Genomic DNA, 15,374 nt, shown 5'->3' on the forward strand with positions numbered 1-15,374 from the left:
TTAATCAGCTGGAAAATATATTCCAATTATGTTGTTCCTCTGATTCATTAAATGTTACATGAAAATGGAACCTAATACAATGATGTTGTTCCTTTGTGTCATTAAATGTTAAATAGTTGCAGTATGTACTCATCATTGGTGTGAAGAGGTCTTGAAACCGCTTACAACAATCCTGCTAGCATTTTATCATGTATAACATAATTGAGAATAATATAGCTTGAATATACAGCTTTCTTTCCTCTAAAATAAATGAGATTTCATAAATCAATATTTTTTTCCCAAAAAAAGTATAGATTTTTTTTAGCCGCGATTATCGATACATACGTCCCATTCAAAATCCGCTTGGGCCGTGTTTACCAAGAAAGATCTGTCTGCAGACTGCAAGACGGGGGTGTTGAAGTGGGCGTAACTTGACGAAAGAGGCGTAAATTGAAGTTGGTCAAATCACACAGAACCACGCGAGATGTCAAAACGAGATTTTGTCGGGCTGCGTTCGAAACCGCATACCCTTTAATTAGGCACTTAATTTCAATAAGTACTAACTTAACGAGCGCAAAAAGAGTACATCCTCTACAGCCTAAATGCGTATGTATGAAGTATGAATGCGATTTTTATATCATCATCCGCTATGTTGATCATGTGACCTACAAAGTTAAAACAAGCAAAAAAACTTAAAAGATATAAGTGACAGTTAATGTATTTGTAATCTTGATAATGAAGAACATTGCCCATGTTGTTGTCTTGTTGCAGAAACGGTTGACTTTTTATTTTGTGATTGTAGTATACTGCTGATTTTCATTTTTTATATTTTTAACTCCGTTAATGTGATCAAGTGTTATCCTTAAAGCATTTTTCATAATTAGAAAACCCCAAATCGTTATCTCTTGAATATTTTTTCAATTATTTTACGTGAAAAATGTTTTTCTTGTATAGTATCTCATACTATGATGAACAATTTTTTTTTTATTTACTGTTTTATGGCATTATGTTTGTTTATTGTTAGATACAACCATCTTATAATTATCTTTAGTGTAATAATTTGGCAACAATAATAAAAAAGAGGATTAGGTGCACTAACACCTAACAGCGACTCTGTGTTACGACTCCTAGTTCAAGTTACAGCTCTTTCAAGTTACGCCCCTGTCTTGCAGTCTGCAGACGTACACGAGAGTCAAAGATGAGACGCTCCCTCACTCCACCTGCCCTTTACTGTCTCATCAGGACCAGATGCTGCTGTGGTCTCTTCAGCCTCAGTGACCCCAGAGCAGCGAGAGCATCTAGAGAAAGACCACAAGACACTGAGGATGTGATTTTGGTAAAGTTTGTTCTGCTGGTTTCTGTTTATACAATGAAGGCTGACTTTCAGAAGCTTCAAAAGCATCATCAAAAAATGTGATAGGGCTTTTATCTGAAGTGATAGACATTGCTCTCATTACAGGGGCCTACAATCCCCTGATCAACCTGGAGAAGAGAGCCTTGCTCAAGGACACACTGGTGTTCCTGTGACTCAAGTGGTAGAGCATTGCGTTATAGCAGTGCAAGGTTGTGGGTTCGAATACCAGGGAACACATGTTAGGTAAAAACTGTTAGTCTGAATGCACTGTAAGTCGCTTTGAATAAATTTATAATATTATTATAATTTATACCTAACAAAAAAGTGTGAAACAACTGAAAATATGTCATATTGTAGATTCTTCAAAGTAGCCACCTTTTGCTTTGATTACTGCTTTGCACACTCTTGGCATTCTCTTGATGAGCTTCAAGAGGTAGTCACCTGAAATGGTATTCCAACAGTCTTGAAGGAGTTCCCTGAGAGATGCTTAGCACTTGTTGGCCCTTTTGCCTTCTGTCTGCGGTCCAGCTCACCCCTAAACCATCTGGATTGGGTTCAGGTCCGGTGACTGTGGAGGCCAGCTCATCTGGCGCAGCACCCCATCACTCTCCTTCTTGGTCAAATAGCCCTTGATGCCTTCAGTGTGACTCTACAATTTTCATAGTCATGAAAATAAAGAAAACTCTTTGAATGAGAAGGTGTGTCCAAACTTTTGGTCTGTACTGTGCATTTGAACCACTTAAGTGGTTTAGCCCATTACAAAAGTAATAAATCAATGCATGTACTTGTAAACTCTGTTTAAATGTTTTTCAGATAGTCGTGCTCATGGGGTGCAGGCACACGAAAGTTTGGAGCAGACACAGTCAGATTGTCCTGCACGTGTTCCCCTGCTCTAGCTTCAAGATTATGTGGTTCAGAGAGCCGTCATCATGGTCTTCCTCATCCTGTTGCTCAATGACATCCCCTTTGAAAAGAGTGAGATTGTGAAGCACAGCAGCAGAACTGTATCAGCTGCTCAGATCGCAGGAGGATGTTGGGTTCACCATCTGTAAAAAAAAAAAAAAAAAACACTTTATTCAGTCTGCATGCTTCCGTCAAGTTTGGCTTCATACCCTTTAACCTTTTAGAACAACAAATGCATACCAATGCATGAATTTTGTTTGATGAAAATCTAATCTAACTGTTTATGGATTCACTACATTGTTTTATAATGTAGCCTTTCTGTTTTGAGTGGAAGGAAAGTGTTTGTCTTGAAGGAACATAATCTCTTGTTTTTGCACGTAAATCAACCTCACACATGCAAAAGGAGCGAGACGTTTTTCCACTCAACAGAAGCCACATTCATCTGATTCAGTTTTCCACTTAACTGATGTGAATTAAACCACAGCAGGTTTCACTTTGACTCAGAAACTGAGCTGCTAGAGCCTCAAAAGCATTCAGTGCAAACTGTAGTAATTGTTTTTATTCCTAAAGTAAAGCTGTTTTGAGGGGATAGATTTGTATAACTTTGATCATAACTTCATAACTGATCATAAACAACCCTGTATTAGCCCGAACAGAGGCCTGTGTGTGAAACCTCTAAAACGGTCACTCTTTTCAATTTAAATAAGGTAATTAATATGCAATGCATCCTTTATAGATGTTTTAGAGTATAAAGGTGGCATTATACTAAACCCAACCAACCTAAATTCACCGTTTTCAGCAATTCAGAAGATGGTAGAATAGAATATTGACATTTGATATTGCGTGACTCATTGTAATGTTGTTGGCAGCACAGTGTATGGTATACCATTTTGCTCAAACAAAATTCATCCTTGACTACTTAAAAGAAAAGTTCTTCATTTTTTGTAATTTAATTAAAAAAAAATATTTTTAAAAAATTCTGTTTGTTACGACTTACAGCTTAGGAAAATAAAAAAAATCAGTATCTCAAAAAATTTGAATATTCCATTTTGAGCTTGATTAGTTTTATTGATTATGAGTATAAATACTGGGTACCTTCTGGGCTAGTTCAGAACATGCAACCACAATTATGGGAAAGACTACTGACTTGACTGTTGTCCAGAAGACAATCATCATAACCCTCCACTAGGAGGTTAAGCCACAGAAGGTCATTGCTGAAAGGGCTGGCTGTTTACAGAGTGCTGTATCAAAATATATTTATAGAAAGTTGACTGGAAGGAAAAAGTGTGGTAGGAAAAGGTGCATAAGCAACAGGGATGACTTCAGCCTTGGGAAGATTGTCAGGAAAAGCAGATTCAAGAACTTGGGAGAGCTTCACAAGGAGTGGGCTGAAGCTGGAGTCAGTGCATCAAGGTTCACCACACACAGACATCTACAAGAAAAGGGCTACAGCAGTCACATTCCTAAAACCAAGCCACTCCTGAACCAAAAAAAAAAAAAAACATCAGAAGCATTTCACCTGGGATAAGGAGAAAAAGAACTGGACTGTTGCTCAGTGGCTCACAGTCCTCTTTTGAGATGAAAGTTAATTTTGCATTTCATTTGGAATTCAAGGTCTGGAGGAAGACTGGAGAGGCACAGAATCCAAAGTCCAGTGTGAAGTTTCTGAAGTCAGTGATGATTTGAGTGCCATGACATCTGCTGGTGTTGGTTCATTATGTTTTATCAAGTCCAAAGTCAATGCAGCCATCTACCAGGAGATTTTGTAGCACTTTATGCTTCCATCTGCTGACAAGCTTAATGGAGATGCTGATTTCATTTTGCAGCAGGAATTTAGCACCTATGTCAGGAATATAAGAGGGAGGACCCAATTTCATTGGGAGGTAATAAGGTTTTATTTACAAAACAGATTGATACAAGAGGGTAGTGAAGTGAACAATAGTTAACACAACAGGATAACAGTTAACAGGATCAGCTAGGGGAGGCCACTGGGAAAGCTTCAGGAAACAACTGGCAGAATACTTGGCAACAGAGGGTGCAGCAAAACCAGGCTGATGGAGAAGACCACACAAGGCACCGTAGAGCAGATCTCAGACACTTGTTAACAAATGACTATGAAACAGACCAAGTGCCAGGTAGGTAGAACCAGGGCAGGACACACGGGGACAGGTCAGGAACTCGAACACAAAAACACAAATTAAACTCAAGATAAGGAAAGATATAAGCCAATGAACTAATAAAAGGTTAAGTAACAAGATTAGAAATTACCAGTTTAACCAACAAGAATCAAGACTAGAAAAGCCAAATAAATATTACAAATAAAAGCCAAAAGCAAGAACAAACAAATTACTAAAATAAGGAGCAAGACAAAAACATAGAACTACAAGGACTAGACAAGGGCACAAGACCAACCAGACAAGGAGACACGAGCGTGTATTCAGCCACATACAGAGACAAAGAGGGTGTGAATGACCATGAACCAGCAAACAAAAAAGGGTAAGGGGCACTATAAATAAGGAGGAAAATACATGAGGGACAGTTGAGCACAATAAGACTGACCAGGATGACGAGGGGGTGTGGTAAACAGGAAACAAGGAGGAGGGGCTAAAGGAGCACATGGCCGAGAAAACAATTAACAAAGCCATGTGCTGATACTAGACACAAGAAACAAAACATAAAACAAAGTGCAAAACCCTCACAACCTACCCACAGTGCCAAAACCACTTCCAAGTGGTTTGCTGACCATGATATTACTGTGCTTGATTGGCCAGCCAACTCACCTGACCTGAACCTCACAGAGAATCTATGGGGTATTGTGAAGAGGAAGATAAGTAACATCTGAAAAACAATACAGAGGAGCTGAAGGCCCCATCAAAGCAACCTGCAGTACCACAGACAGTAATTGCAAAAGGAGCCCTAACCAAGTATTGATAGCATAACCTACTTTGGAGATCTTGAACATTTCTGTTTTGTAAATCTTTTTTTGATTGATCTTTGAGAAAATATTCTAATTTTTTGAGAAACTGAAGCTTTAAATCGTAACCATCAGAACTCAAACAAAAATTCTTTACATATTTCAGTTTCTGCATGTGCAATAAATGTAGAATATAAAAGGTTTGCTTTTTTAAATTAAATTACAAAAAATAAATAACTTTTCCATGATATTCTATTTTTTTACATGTACCTGCATGTACTTAAGGGAAATTGTACATATTTCCCCCATAAATATGCCTGTAACCAATTGCTTTAATATATAATTGGACTTGTAATCACTTATCTATCATGCAAATATGCGAGTTATAATATTACATGGCAAAAACATGTATCAGGCACCAATATTTCTGGTCTAGGAGGAATACAAGTAATGGTCATTTTAAGGACCTGGCTGCAGCCATTTTGAAAAACGGGGCCTTTCTTGGAGTCAAACTTTGGTAAACTTTCAGTATGTTTTTAAGTACATTTGATACTACTGTAAACCACTGAGAAACCTTTTGTTAGAATTTTTTTGGGGTCAAGACATATTTGCAGCTGACTATCTTGATTGGGTGGGTGAATGAATCTATATGGAACCTTCTATTTTAAACCAATAATAGTAGAAATAAAAACATTTACTAAGAGAATAAATGTGGATGTAAATTGTTTATCTTTATTTTAGATGTCCGTTTGTTGTCTTATTTTTGTACATTTTTCGTGGTAGAGTGGAATTTCAACAAAACTTTCCACATTTACCATCTAGTGACTAATGCAATGCAGAAGATAAAAAACCTCGAATAAACAAGCATTTCATAATTTCGATCTAGTCAAGATTCACTTTGGAACATTTCGAAATAGCAGACTATAATGACGCGACACAGCCGCTTTCTGGAGAAACCACGTGACCTGGGAGGTTTGATAAGTCCATCATCAGTTCACTGAATCAATGCTGTTATAGTTCAGACGCGATTAGAAGCAGCTTGAGTATGAGGAGCAATACCTTGCTTTGGGGGGTTTTATTACTCGTGAACGGTGAGAAACACTTATTTTTTATGTTAATTTAACATTTTCGTTTTCAATATAAATCGGAAACAGACTCTTCTTTTTATATATCCGGCTACAGTTGTTTTTTTTTAAATAAAAACTCAAACGTCTCACTTTTTCATAAATGTACGTTCTGACAAATCAAACACCAAAACAACACTGTAAGGGTGTTTTTGGAGAAAGCGGTTTGTGCACGTGTGTGTGTTTAGTAGTCAACACTAGAGGGCGCTGACGGTCTGTAATATTCTGACTGTTACTATTTCTACATGAAAACTTGCTGCAACACGTCACGAAACAGAACAGAACAGAAAAAACAGAAATAAGTCACTATCTCATTCAGTCAGTCAGTTTCTTGGACTTGAGTCCGTTTGAGTTACTGTCGCTCTCAGTCAGGAGGCACATTTGCCATAAACTACCATCAAGCTCATCAGAGTCGGCGTCAGAGCAGATCTACTGGAGGGGCATTGGATCATCGGCGCGGGCGCACTGTCCTTTGATAAATATTTTTTGACGCATTGGCAACATCATAGTAGCACGGAAATACAGACCTAAATCTGGAAGATCTATATAGAATGACAATGAATGATTTGGACTTGGGTTTTTATCTAAAAGAGGAAGAGCAGCGCTGAAATTTACTGTTTTGCCGACCGGATACGACAAGAGTCAGTTAACGTTAGCTCCAATGATCTATATAGAATTACATTCTACCATAGAATTATAGCTCCAATGATCTTATCTATATAGAATGTCATTATATATTTTTATTTAATTTTTACCTGTCTTGATTCCTAATACACAACAGATGACGATTGTTAGGCTAAACGTTCAGAATACGATTCCATATAAGGTTAGTAGCCTAGTTCAGCACTTTGCGAATGGACAGTGACTCAAGTAGCACGTAGCGTTCTACGAGTTCAGTAGCCTACATTTTTGTGAAAATGTACATTTATTGGGAAACGCGCGAGGAATTGCGGCTAACGTTCATAAGCTTGCACGTAGAGAGCGCTTTTAAGAGCTAAGATAGGCTAGGCTAAATCGTTATCGGAAAACCCGGCCCAGAACAGATAGCCTAAACAACAGAACAGGACAGAAAATAATAATATAGGCTAAATATAATATAGGCTAAATAAAAAACATGATATAGGCCTACAATAAATAGCTATATATTTTTATAATTAAATAAATAACAAATTACGACGACAAAAATAAAACTGAATCAGTTTGAAGCTTTGTCTGATGGGGACATTTTTTTTGCTGTTTTTTTTTCAAAGTTTTTTCGTATAGATGTTTCTGAAAACTTGAGGCTTTCTTCTTCATAAAACGAGTTGGGCATCATCACACAAATGTCTGCGTATGGACCAGTTAAATTAAGACTAAAATTCGCCTGCAGAGAATAAGGATGTCACAACATTTTTTAACAGATTTTTTAGTTTTTGATTTGCGTAGAATGCAAATTTTGTAGAACTTGAGAAATAGATAAAGATAAAATAAAATACAGGAAATGGAAAAAATCAAATACAGAAAATACAAAGTGTGCTTCAACAAATAAAATAATTTCTTTAAAAATCGTTTTTCTTAGGGTTTCAAGGACTTTAAATACTCTAAAGGACTCGTTTTCTAAACAAAATAAATAAAGGACAAAAATAAATGTATATTCCCCTGCTAACACACGACGTAACAGTTACGTAACGTACTGGTAATTTTTGGTAATTCCATGACTTACCAATTGACAACGTAACTACGACGTCGCATGCCCGTAATTTTATTACCATCACATTACCAATTCACAACGTCGTCAGTACGTCCTTCCGACGTGACCAGATAACCAAGAACGTCCCAGATAGGTCCTCTATTCGTAATATATTGGTAACTTCATGACTTACTGGCAACGTAACTACAACGTCGTATGCACGTAATATCATTACCATATTTTGTGTACGTTTTTTTATATGCTCTTTGAGTATAGAGCTATTTAAAAAGTGCAATTAAACTTCAGACACAAGATTAAACGTTCCTTAAAGATAAAATATGTTTCTTTTCACCAAGTCAGAATGGACATGCTTTTAATATATAGTGACGTGACATACACGCACGCGCTCGCTTCCACAACTGACGCACCGCGCGCACAGTATTGACAAGAAAAGAGTTGTGAAACTTTCTATCTCGTAAGGAGTTATAACGTGAAATAATGACACAAACTGTCTACACCATCTCATCTGCAGCAGAGACTGTTGTATCAGAAGGACAGCGCGTTTGTTTGAGGCACTTTTCACAGAATTAGCTTTCTGAGGTGAGTCTTACAATTTTAATAAATAAGTAGGTTGATAAAATGTATAAAACAAAGTAAAAACAAAAGTCTAACGTCGCCAAAACCTTTTTTTATTATTTTATTGTTTTTATTAGCCTTCTAACCGTTGAGTTACCATGGCAACCGCGTACACATCAGCTGCTGGAGAGGAGAGGACTCGTCTGACATTTTCTCTGTTTCTCGTCAGTTATACCAAAGAAAAGGCCAACAACTGGGACAGATTGGTTAAGTAACACGTTAATATTATCCTCAGTCTACTTTAAGTACTTTTTGTTAATATTTATACATCTGTGATTATGGTATTTTTCCTGAAATGTCTGCTATCAAGTATTACGCTAGCATAGAAACATAATTAACGTTATAGCATATTAGATTTGAGCTCTTATTAATGAAAGTTTGGGCTTTTAATTACAGCTTATGCGTAAAGGATCGGTTTTGACTGCTTTGTAAATGTTTTTGATGGTAATTTGTCAATAGATAAATGAAGTAATGTTAAGATAATTAATTTAACCTAAAAGTCTGCAATGTAGAGTCTGTCAGTGACGTCACTTGCGGTCTAAAATTGGCTGAAACTATTTCAAACCACTATTTCAAGCTTGTTCTGATTTTTCATTGTAAACAAATATTGATTAAAAAAAATTGTACAGTGATTTCAGGAGTGTCTTAAAAACCCTCTAAAACAGAGAGGACGTTCCAAGAAAATGTCTAATGGGAGCTGCGGACAGACATAGAAAACACAGGTGATCCGAGAAAGCTTATTAAATAACTTCATATTTATTTTTTTACAATATATCTGTCACGGTTTTACGCTGCCTGAAGGAATACGGAGTCGAGGATAAACGGAATAAGGTTTTTAATATATCCAACACAGGGGATATCCAACATGGAGCACAGAGGTAGACACACGTAAGTAGCAAGTGAAGTTAGTAGCTAGTGAGTTGGTCACAAGTGATGAAGACCCGACAAAACAGAACTGAAAGGTAAAGGCTTATGTACAGAGGATAATGGGGAAAACACAGGTGGATGGAATCATTAAATTAACAGGGACATGGAACACATGAGGAAGATAACAGAAACACCTGGGAACTAATCAAACTAAACACTAAATGAGTCCAGGTGTGTGACAGTACTCCCCCCTCCCGGTAGGTGCGTCCTCGCACCGTAGAAACAACAGGGGGAGGCGTGGGTGGGAACTTGGGAGGAGGTTCCGGTGGAGGACGGACTCCCAGGAGGGGGCCAGCAGACAGGGACCACGGAGGAAGGAGCCAGGGAGGAGACGACGGAGGGAGGAGCCAGGGAGGAGACAGGAGCAGGAGGAGCCAGATGGTCCACCAGAGACCAGCCAGGACGGAGATCCAAGGTGGAGTCGACGGCGGGAGGAGCCATGGTGAAGGAAGGGTCGACGACACCAGGGGGCCGACAGGCGGAGACTGCACCGGTGGGTGAGGAGCCCAAGATGGAGCAGCACAGCCGCAGAGCCAGGGTGACGACGAGGATCCGGAGGGCCTAGGTGGAGCTGAAGGCTCAGGCGACCAAGGTGGAGGCGGGGTCCTGGCAGACCGCTGTGGAGCCGGAGTGACCGAGGATGGAGGTGGAACCGGAGGGAAGGAGGAGCCTGACAGAGCCGGAGGGATGGAGTGACGAGGTGGAACCAGAGGAGTGGAGTCCCGAGGCGGCGGATGGTCGACGACTGACCAAGGTGGAGCCGGAGGGACGAGGGAGCCCGGTGGAGCAGGTGGGATGACAGGCCACGGTGGAGACGAGGGAGCTAAGAGCCAAGGCGGAGCCGCTGGGTCGAAGGACCGAGGAGGAGTCCAGGGCTCGGAGGCTGGAGGCGGAGACAGGGCCTTAACGCGCCAAGGCGGAGCTGGAGACTGGCAGTCCAGCGGCGAACCATCGCGCCCCGATGGCGCGGACTGAGGGTGAGCTGCGGGACTGACTGGCACCAGCAGGGATGGCGAGGAACTGGCTGGTCTAGGAGGAGAAGAGAGGAGAAGGATGGGAGGAAGGACAGGAGGATCAGGACTGGACGGAACCAGCGAAAGAGGAGTAGAGGGACCAGCAGGTTTGGGAGGAGGCGGGAGAGGGAGGCTGGGAGGGAATACAGGAGACACAGAAGATTCAGGGCTGGGCGGAACCAGCGGTGAAACAGAAAAATCATGGCTGGGCGGAACCAGCGGAGACACAGAAAATTCAGAGCTGGGCGGAACCAGCGGAGAAACAGGAAACTCAGGGCTGGGCGGAACCAGCGGAGACACAGGAGACTCAGGGCTGGGCGGAACCAGCGGAGAAACAGAAAATTCAGGGCTGGGCGGAACCAGCGGAGACACAGGAGACTCAGGGCTGGGCGGAACCAGCGGAGAAACAGAAAACTCAGGGCTGGGCGGAACCAGCGGAGAAACAGAAGATTCAGAGCTGGGCGGAACCAGCGGAGAAACAGAAAACTCAGGGCTGGGCGGAACCAGCGGAGAAACAGAGAACTCAGGGCTGGATGGAACCAGCGGAAATGGAGCAGAGGAAATGACTGGAGGAGGTAGGAGTGGGAGACTGAGAGGGTATACAGGGGAATCAGGGCTGGACGGAACCAGCGGGGAAACAGGAATATTAGGGATTACCTCCGTAGACCAGTCCATCAGATCCAGAACTTGCTCCATATGACTTTCAGAGACTGTATACAGCTCACCCTCAGTCGCAGGAGTGTGGGCAGGGCTTTCCTCCACGCCCTCGATCTCCACGAGGACTCCCACGATGCACGGTGTTGCCGGCTCACACACCTGGTCAGTCGTGCTCTCGAGATCCTGTTCCCTGACAGTGGATGGCTCGGGCTCTGCGGCTGCGGTGGGCTCTGGCTCCGTGTGGCGTGATGGTGGCTGGCTGGTCTCTGGGTCGGGAGTGGGGCTGGCGAGGTCCTCTATGGGGCAGACGGTGAGAGGTGACCCATTTCTCGCCAGAGTCCACTCCACGTATGCGGCGAAATCCTCTCGAGGACCATCTTCGGACGACAACGCTCTGCATTTGGAGTTCAGGCTGGTGTTGTAGAAGGTGCAGAGCGCGCCGTCCGGGTAGCTGGTGGCATTAGCTAATAAGGAAAACTGTCTGGTATGGTCCTCGAGAGAACGTCCTTCCTGCTTCAGCAGGAGGATGAGGAATTCGGGACGATAGAGGGGATCCATAGACACTAAGAAAAGAAAAGACTGTGAAACAAACGAAAACAAAACGGAGGGAAAAACACGCAGTTTTCTACTTTCTCTTTTGAGGTCGGGTCTTCTGTCACGGTTTTACGCTGCCTGAAGGAATACGGAGTCGAGGATAAACGGAATAAGGTTTTTAATATATCCAACACAGGGGATATCCAACATGGAGCACAGAGGTAGACACACGTAAGTAGCAAGTGAAGTTAGTAGCTAGTGAGTTGGTCACAAGTGATGAAGACCCGACAAAACAGAACTGAAAGGTAAAGGCTTATGTACAGAGGATAATGGGGAAAACACAGGTGGATGGAATCATTAAATTAACAGGGACATGGAACACATGAGGAAGATAACAGAAACACCTGGGAACTAATCAAACTAAACACTAAATGAGTCCAGGTGTGTGACAATATCATCATGCGTTAAATCTAAACATGTGAATTCTGGTATCTCAAGATATTTTTGTATTTTTTCCATATTACTATTTTTTCTTTTCTGCATTTCCCCTATTCTCTAGTTTGTTTATTGCTAATAAGGAGCTGGAGGCCGTGAAGAAACAGATCCATGATATTGTGGAGAAGCAGGCCCAGCTGAGCGAGTGGAGGGCTGTGCTGGAAATATTCAGGGGTTGATGCTCATAAGTCCAGGGTAAGTATACAGCTAACCCTCCTACCACCTCTACTCTGTGTGGTTCTCTGCAAAGGCCCGGTGTACCCAGAACGCGATCTTCCCAGATGTCCTTCACCCTATTTCACAGTGTAAGACATGAACCAGGCCCTGGGCGACGACCTCTCTCCATCCGCCGCCTCCGGTCTTCAGGATCTCCACCAGAACCCAGTTTGCTTCCACTTCGCGAGACAGAACACAATGTTGTGATCATCGGAGACTCCATCGTCCGGCACGTTCGTGCTATGTTAGCTGAAGGTAAAGTCCACACTCACTGTTTCCCTGGTGCTCATGTTCTTGATATTTCTGCACAGATTCCCGTGATCCTGAAGGGTGAGGGGAGCATCGGAGCGGACGTGCTTCACACCGGGGTTAACGACACCATGCTGCGGCAGACAGAGACACTGAAGAGAGACTTCAGGAGCCTGATCAAGATGGTGCGCAGCATATGGCCTGCATGATGATCATCTTGTCAGGACCACTTCCCACATATAGATGAGGACATGAAAGGTTCAGCAGACTTTTTGCTTTAAACGAATGGTTATTGTCATGGTGTAAAGAACAGAAACTGCTTTTTGTTAATAATTGGAATTTTTTTTTTTTGGGAGCGTCCTAGGCTTTTTAGATCTCCTGTTGGACAACATCTCCAGGACACTTCGCTCCATATGACTAGTAAGCCAATTCTCAAATAACTGCTATGGTGACTTTTGTTCTACACGCTCAAATAGAAGTACTTGTGCTGTCCAATCAATAAAGATTGTGTTTGTTCCAGTGTTAATTTTGACAGGCATTTTTGATTTAGCATTAGTCTAAACTCCACCAAACTACTGTTATAAGCATGAGCCCCGTCAGACTGGTCGTGGCGGAGGTGTTGCAACAATATACAGTGATATTCTCAATGTTACCCAGAAAACAGGATACAGGTTTAACTCATTCGAAATACTTCAGCTTAATGTTAGGTTGTCAGACATGCAAAATAAATCTAATGTATCTCTTGCTCTGGCTACTAGGGGTGTGACGAGACATTTGTATTTCAGGGCAGTTTGTGAAGACAGATAATCAAGAGAAGTCAGTTCCAGATCCACCTTCCACACCAGACCTCTCTCTCACGAGGATTGCTGTCTACTAGCATATTGTGTTCTCTTCAGACTTCGGCGGATGCAGATATTACTCAGGGACACGAACACTTGAATATTGCAAGAATAGAGAAAGTAAGAATTAAGATTGTAAATATATATATTCAGGGGCGGAGCGGGGGGGTGGCTAATGGGGCTTAAGCCCCGAATGTTTTGTCAAAAGCCCCGAATCTTTTAGCTTTTTTAAAATAACTTCAACTTTGTTTCATTTCCTCTCAGTCTGTCAGACTGGAGCGGCAAAAAAAAAGAAACAAAAGCTCTATTACTGTGCGTTGTGGCGGACGGTAAAGCATCACGCATCACTTCGCTTGTTTGCCAACTGCTGATAAAAACTAACGAAGAAGAATATAAATCATCTTCGTCGTTGTCATTAGGGGCTGGTGGGCTTTTTATTTCACCGCCGTCGCAGCGAGCTCACTGACTAACCGCCTGAAATTAAAATTATGGACATAACAATTTTTTTAAAAAGGAACTCGTAACAGCAAACCTCACCGGCCAGAGAGAGATTCAAAAGCAATATATCCCAATGTATCAAATGCTAAGTTATTTCAGGGCATGTTTTACAACTGTTCTCGGCACATTAGTGGGATAAGAAGATAGATTAATTGAGAAATATAGCTGGAGAACAATTAAATACAAAATAGTTTGTAGGCTCTACTGGGTGAATATTTTTTTTTCTGAGTAACCATCATTTTCCCAGATAGTGTATAGATTTTTAGGCATTCTGTTATCTCAAACAGCCTGAAAAATAGTGCATTTAGCTGACATAAATGGGGGGAAAAATCTCCCCTGCGGAGTACACCCCTGCAGCCCCCTAGGTTTGGGCTAAGCCCCGAATGTTTACATCTTCTGGCTCCGCCCCTGTATATATATATATATATAAATATATATATATATATATATATATATATATATATATATATATATATATATTTAGATATATTTTTGTGGCAGTGTGAACTGGCCATAATGCTGTATGATAGGTGTGAGATTCATTAAACTTGATTTGCTATAATACATCTGTTCATAAGCTATTGCATATTATTTTCAATGAATTATTTGTAGTGGTTTGGTTAAGGGTGTGATTAGCTGACGTATTATTGTGGGAGCTTGTGATTAGTTGATAAATGTGTGCATTGTTAATGATAAAATTTAAATGCAATGTGCTGAGTGCTGAGTGCTTACTAAGACTTGCATGTTTGTGCATAATGTTTTGACCCTGGATGCTTACAGAAGGGTATAGATATTTAAATATATGGAAATGTATTTATTATTAATATATCTCAATCTATGTGCTTCTGTATGGGCTGAATGCTTTCATTCATATTTCGCTGTATATCCTGTTTTTATTAATAATCTGGGTGTATTACTGTTCATATTTGCTTGTTAATAAATTAACTGAATTCATTTAGAGTATGTATTCATCATTCACAGCTGCTGAAACAGCCTTTAAATTAGTTTGGGCATATGAGGACATAAATTAGGTTCAAGTACTGCATGTCCGCCCATAGAATAATTATAAAAAAATGACCAACTGATTACCAGCACACGACCACCGATCCGCGACGTTGCCACGACGTCGCAGTTACTAACTGGCAACGTCACAAAGTTACGTTGTGGCGACGTATACGCACCTTTCACTTTTCCGGTTGCCACGTCGCCACGACGAAACTTTGGTCACCAGATTACGTTGCAGTTACGTAACAGTTACGTAATGTTGTTAGCAGGGTCTGCTTAGTAGGCCTTATGACTTATTTAAATAAAGAAAAACGAGATTAATTTAGATTCATAATAACGGGTAAAAATGCTAATACATTTAT

This window comes from Carassius auratus, unplaced genomic scaffold, assembly GCF_003368295.1.
Source record: "Carassius auratus strain Wakin unplaced genomic scaffold, ASM336829v1 scaf_tig00216070, whole genome shotgun sequence".
NCBI lineage: Eukaryota > Metazoa > Chordata > Actinopteri > Cypriniformes > Cyprinidae > Carassius > Carassius auratus.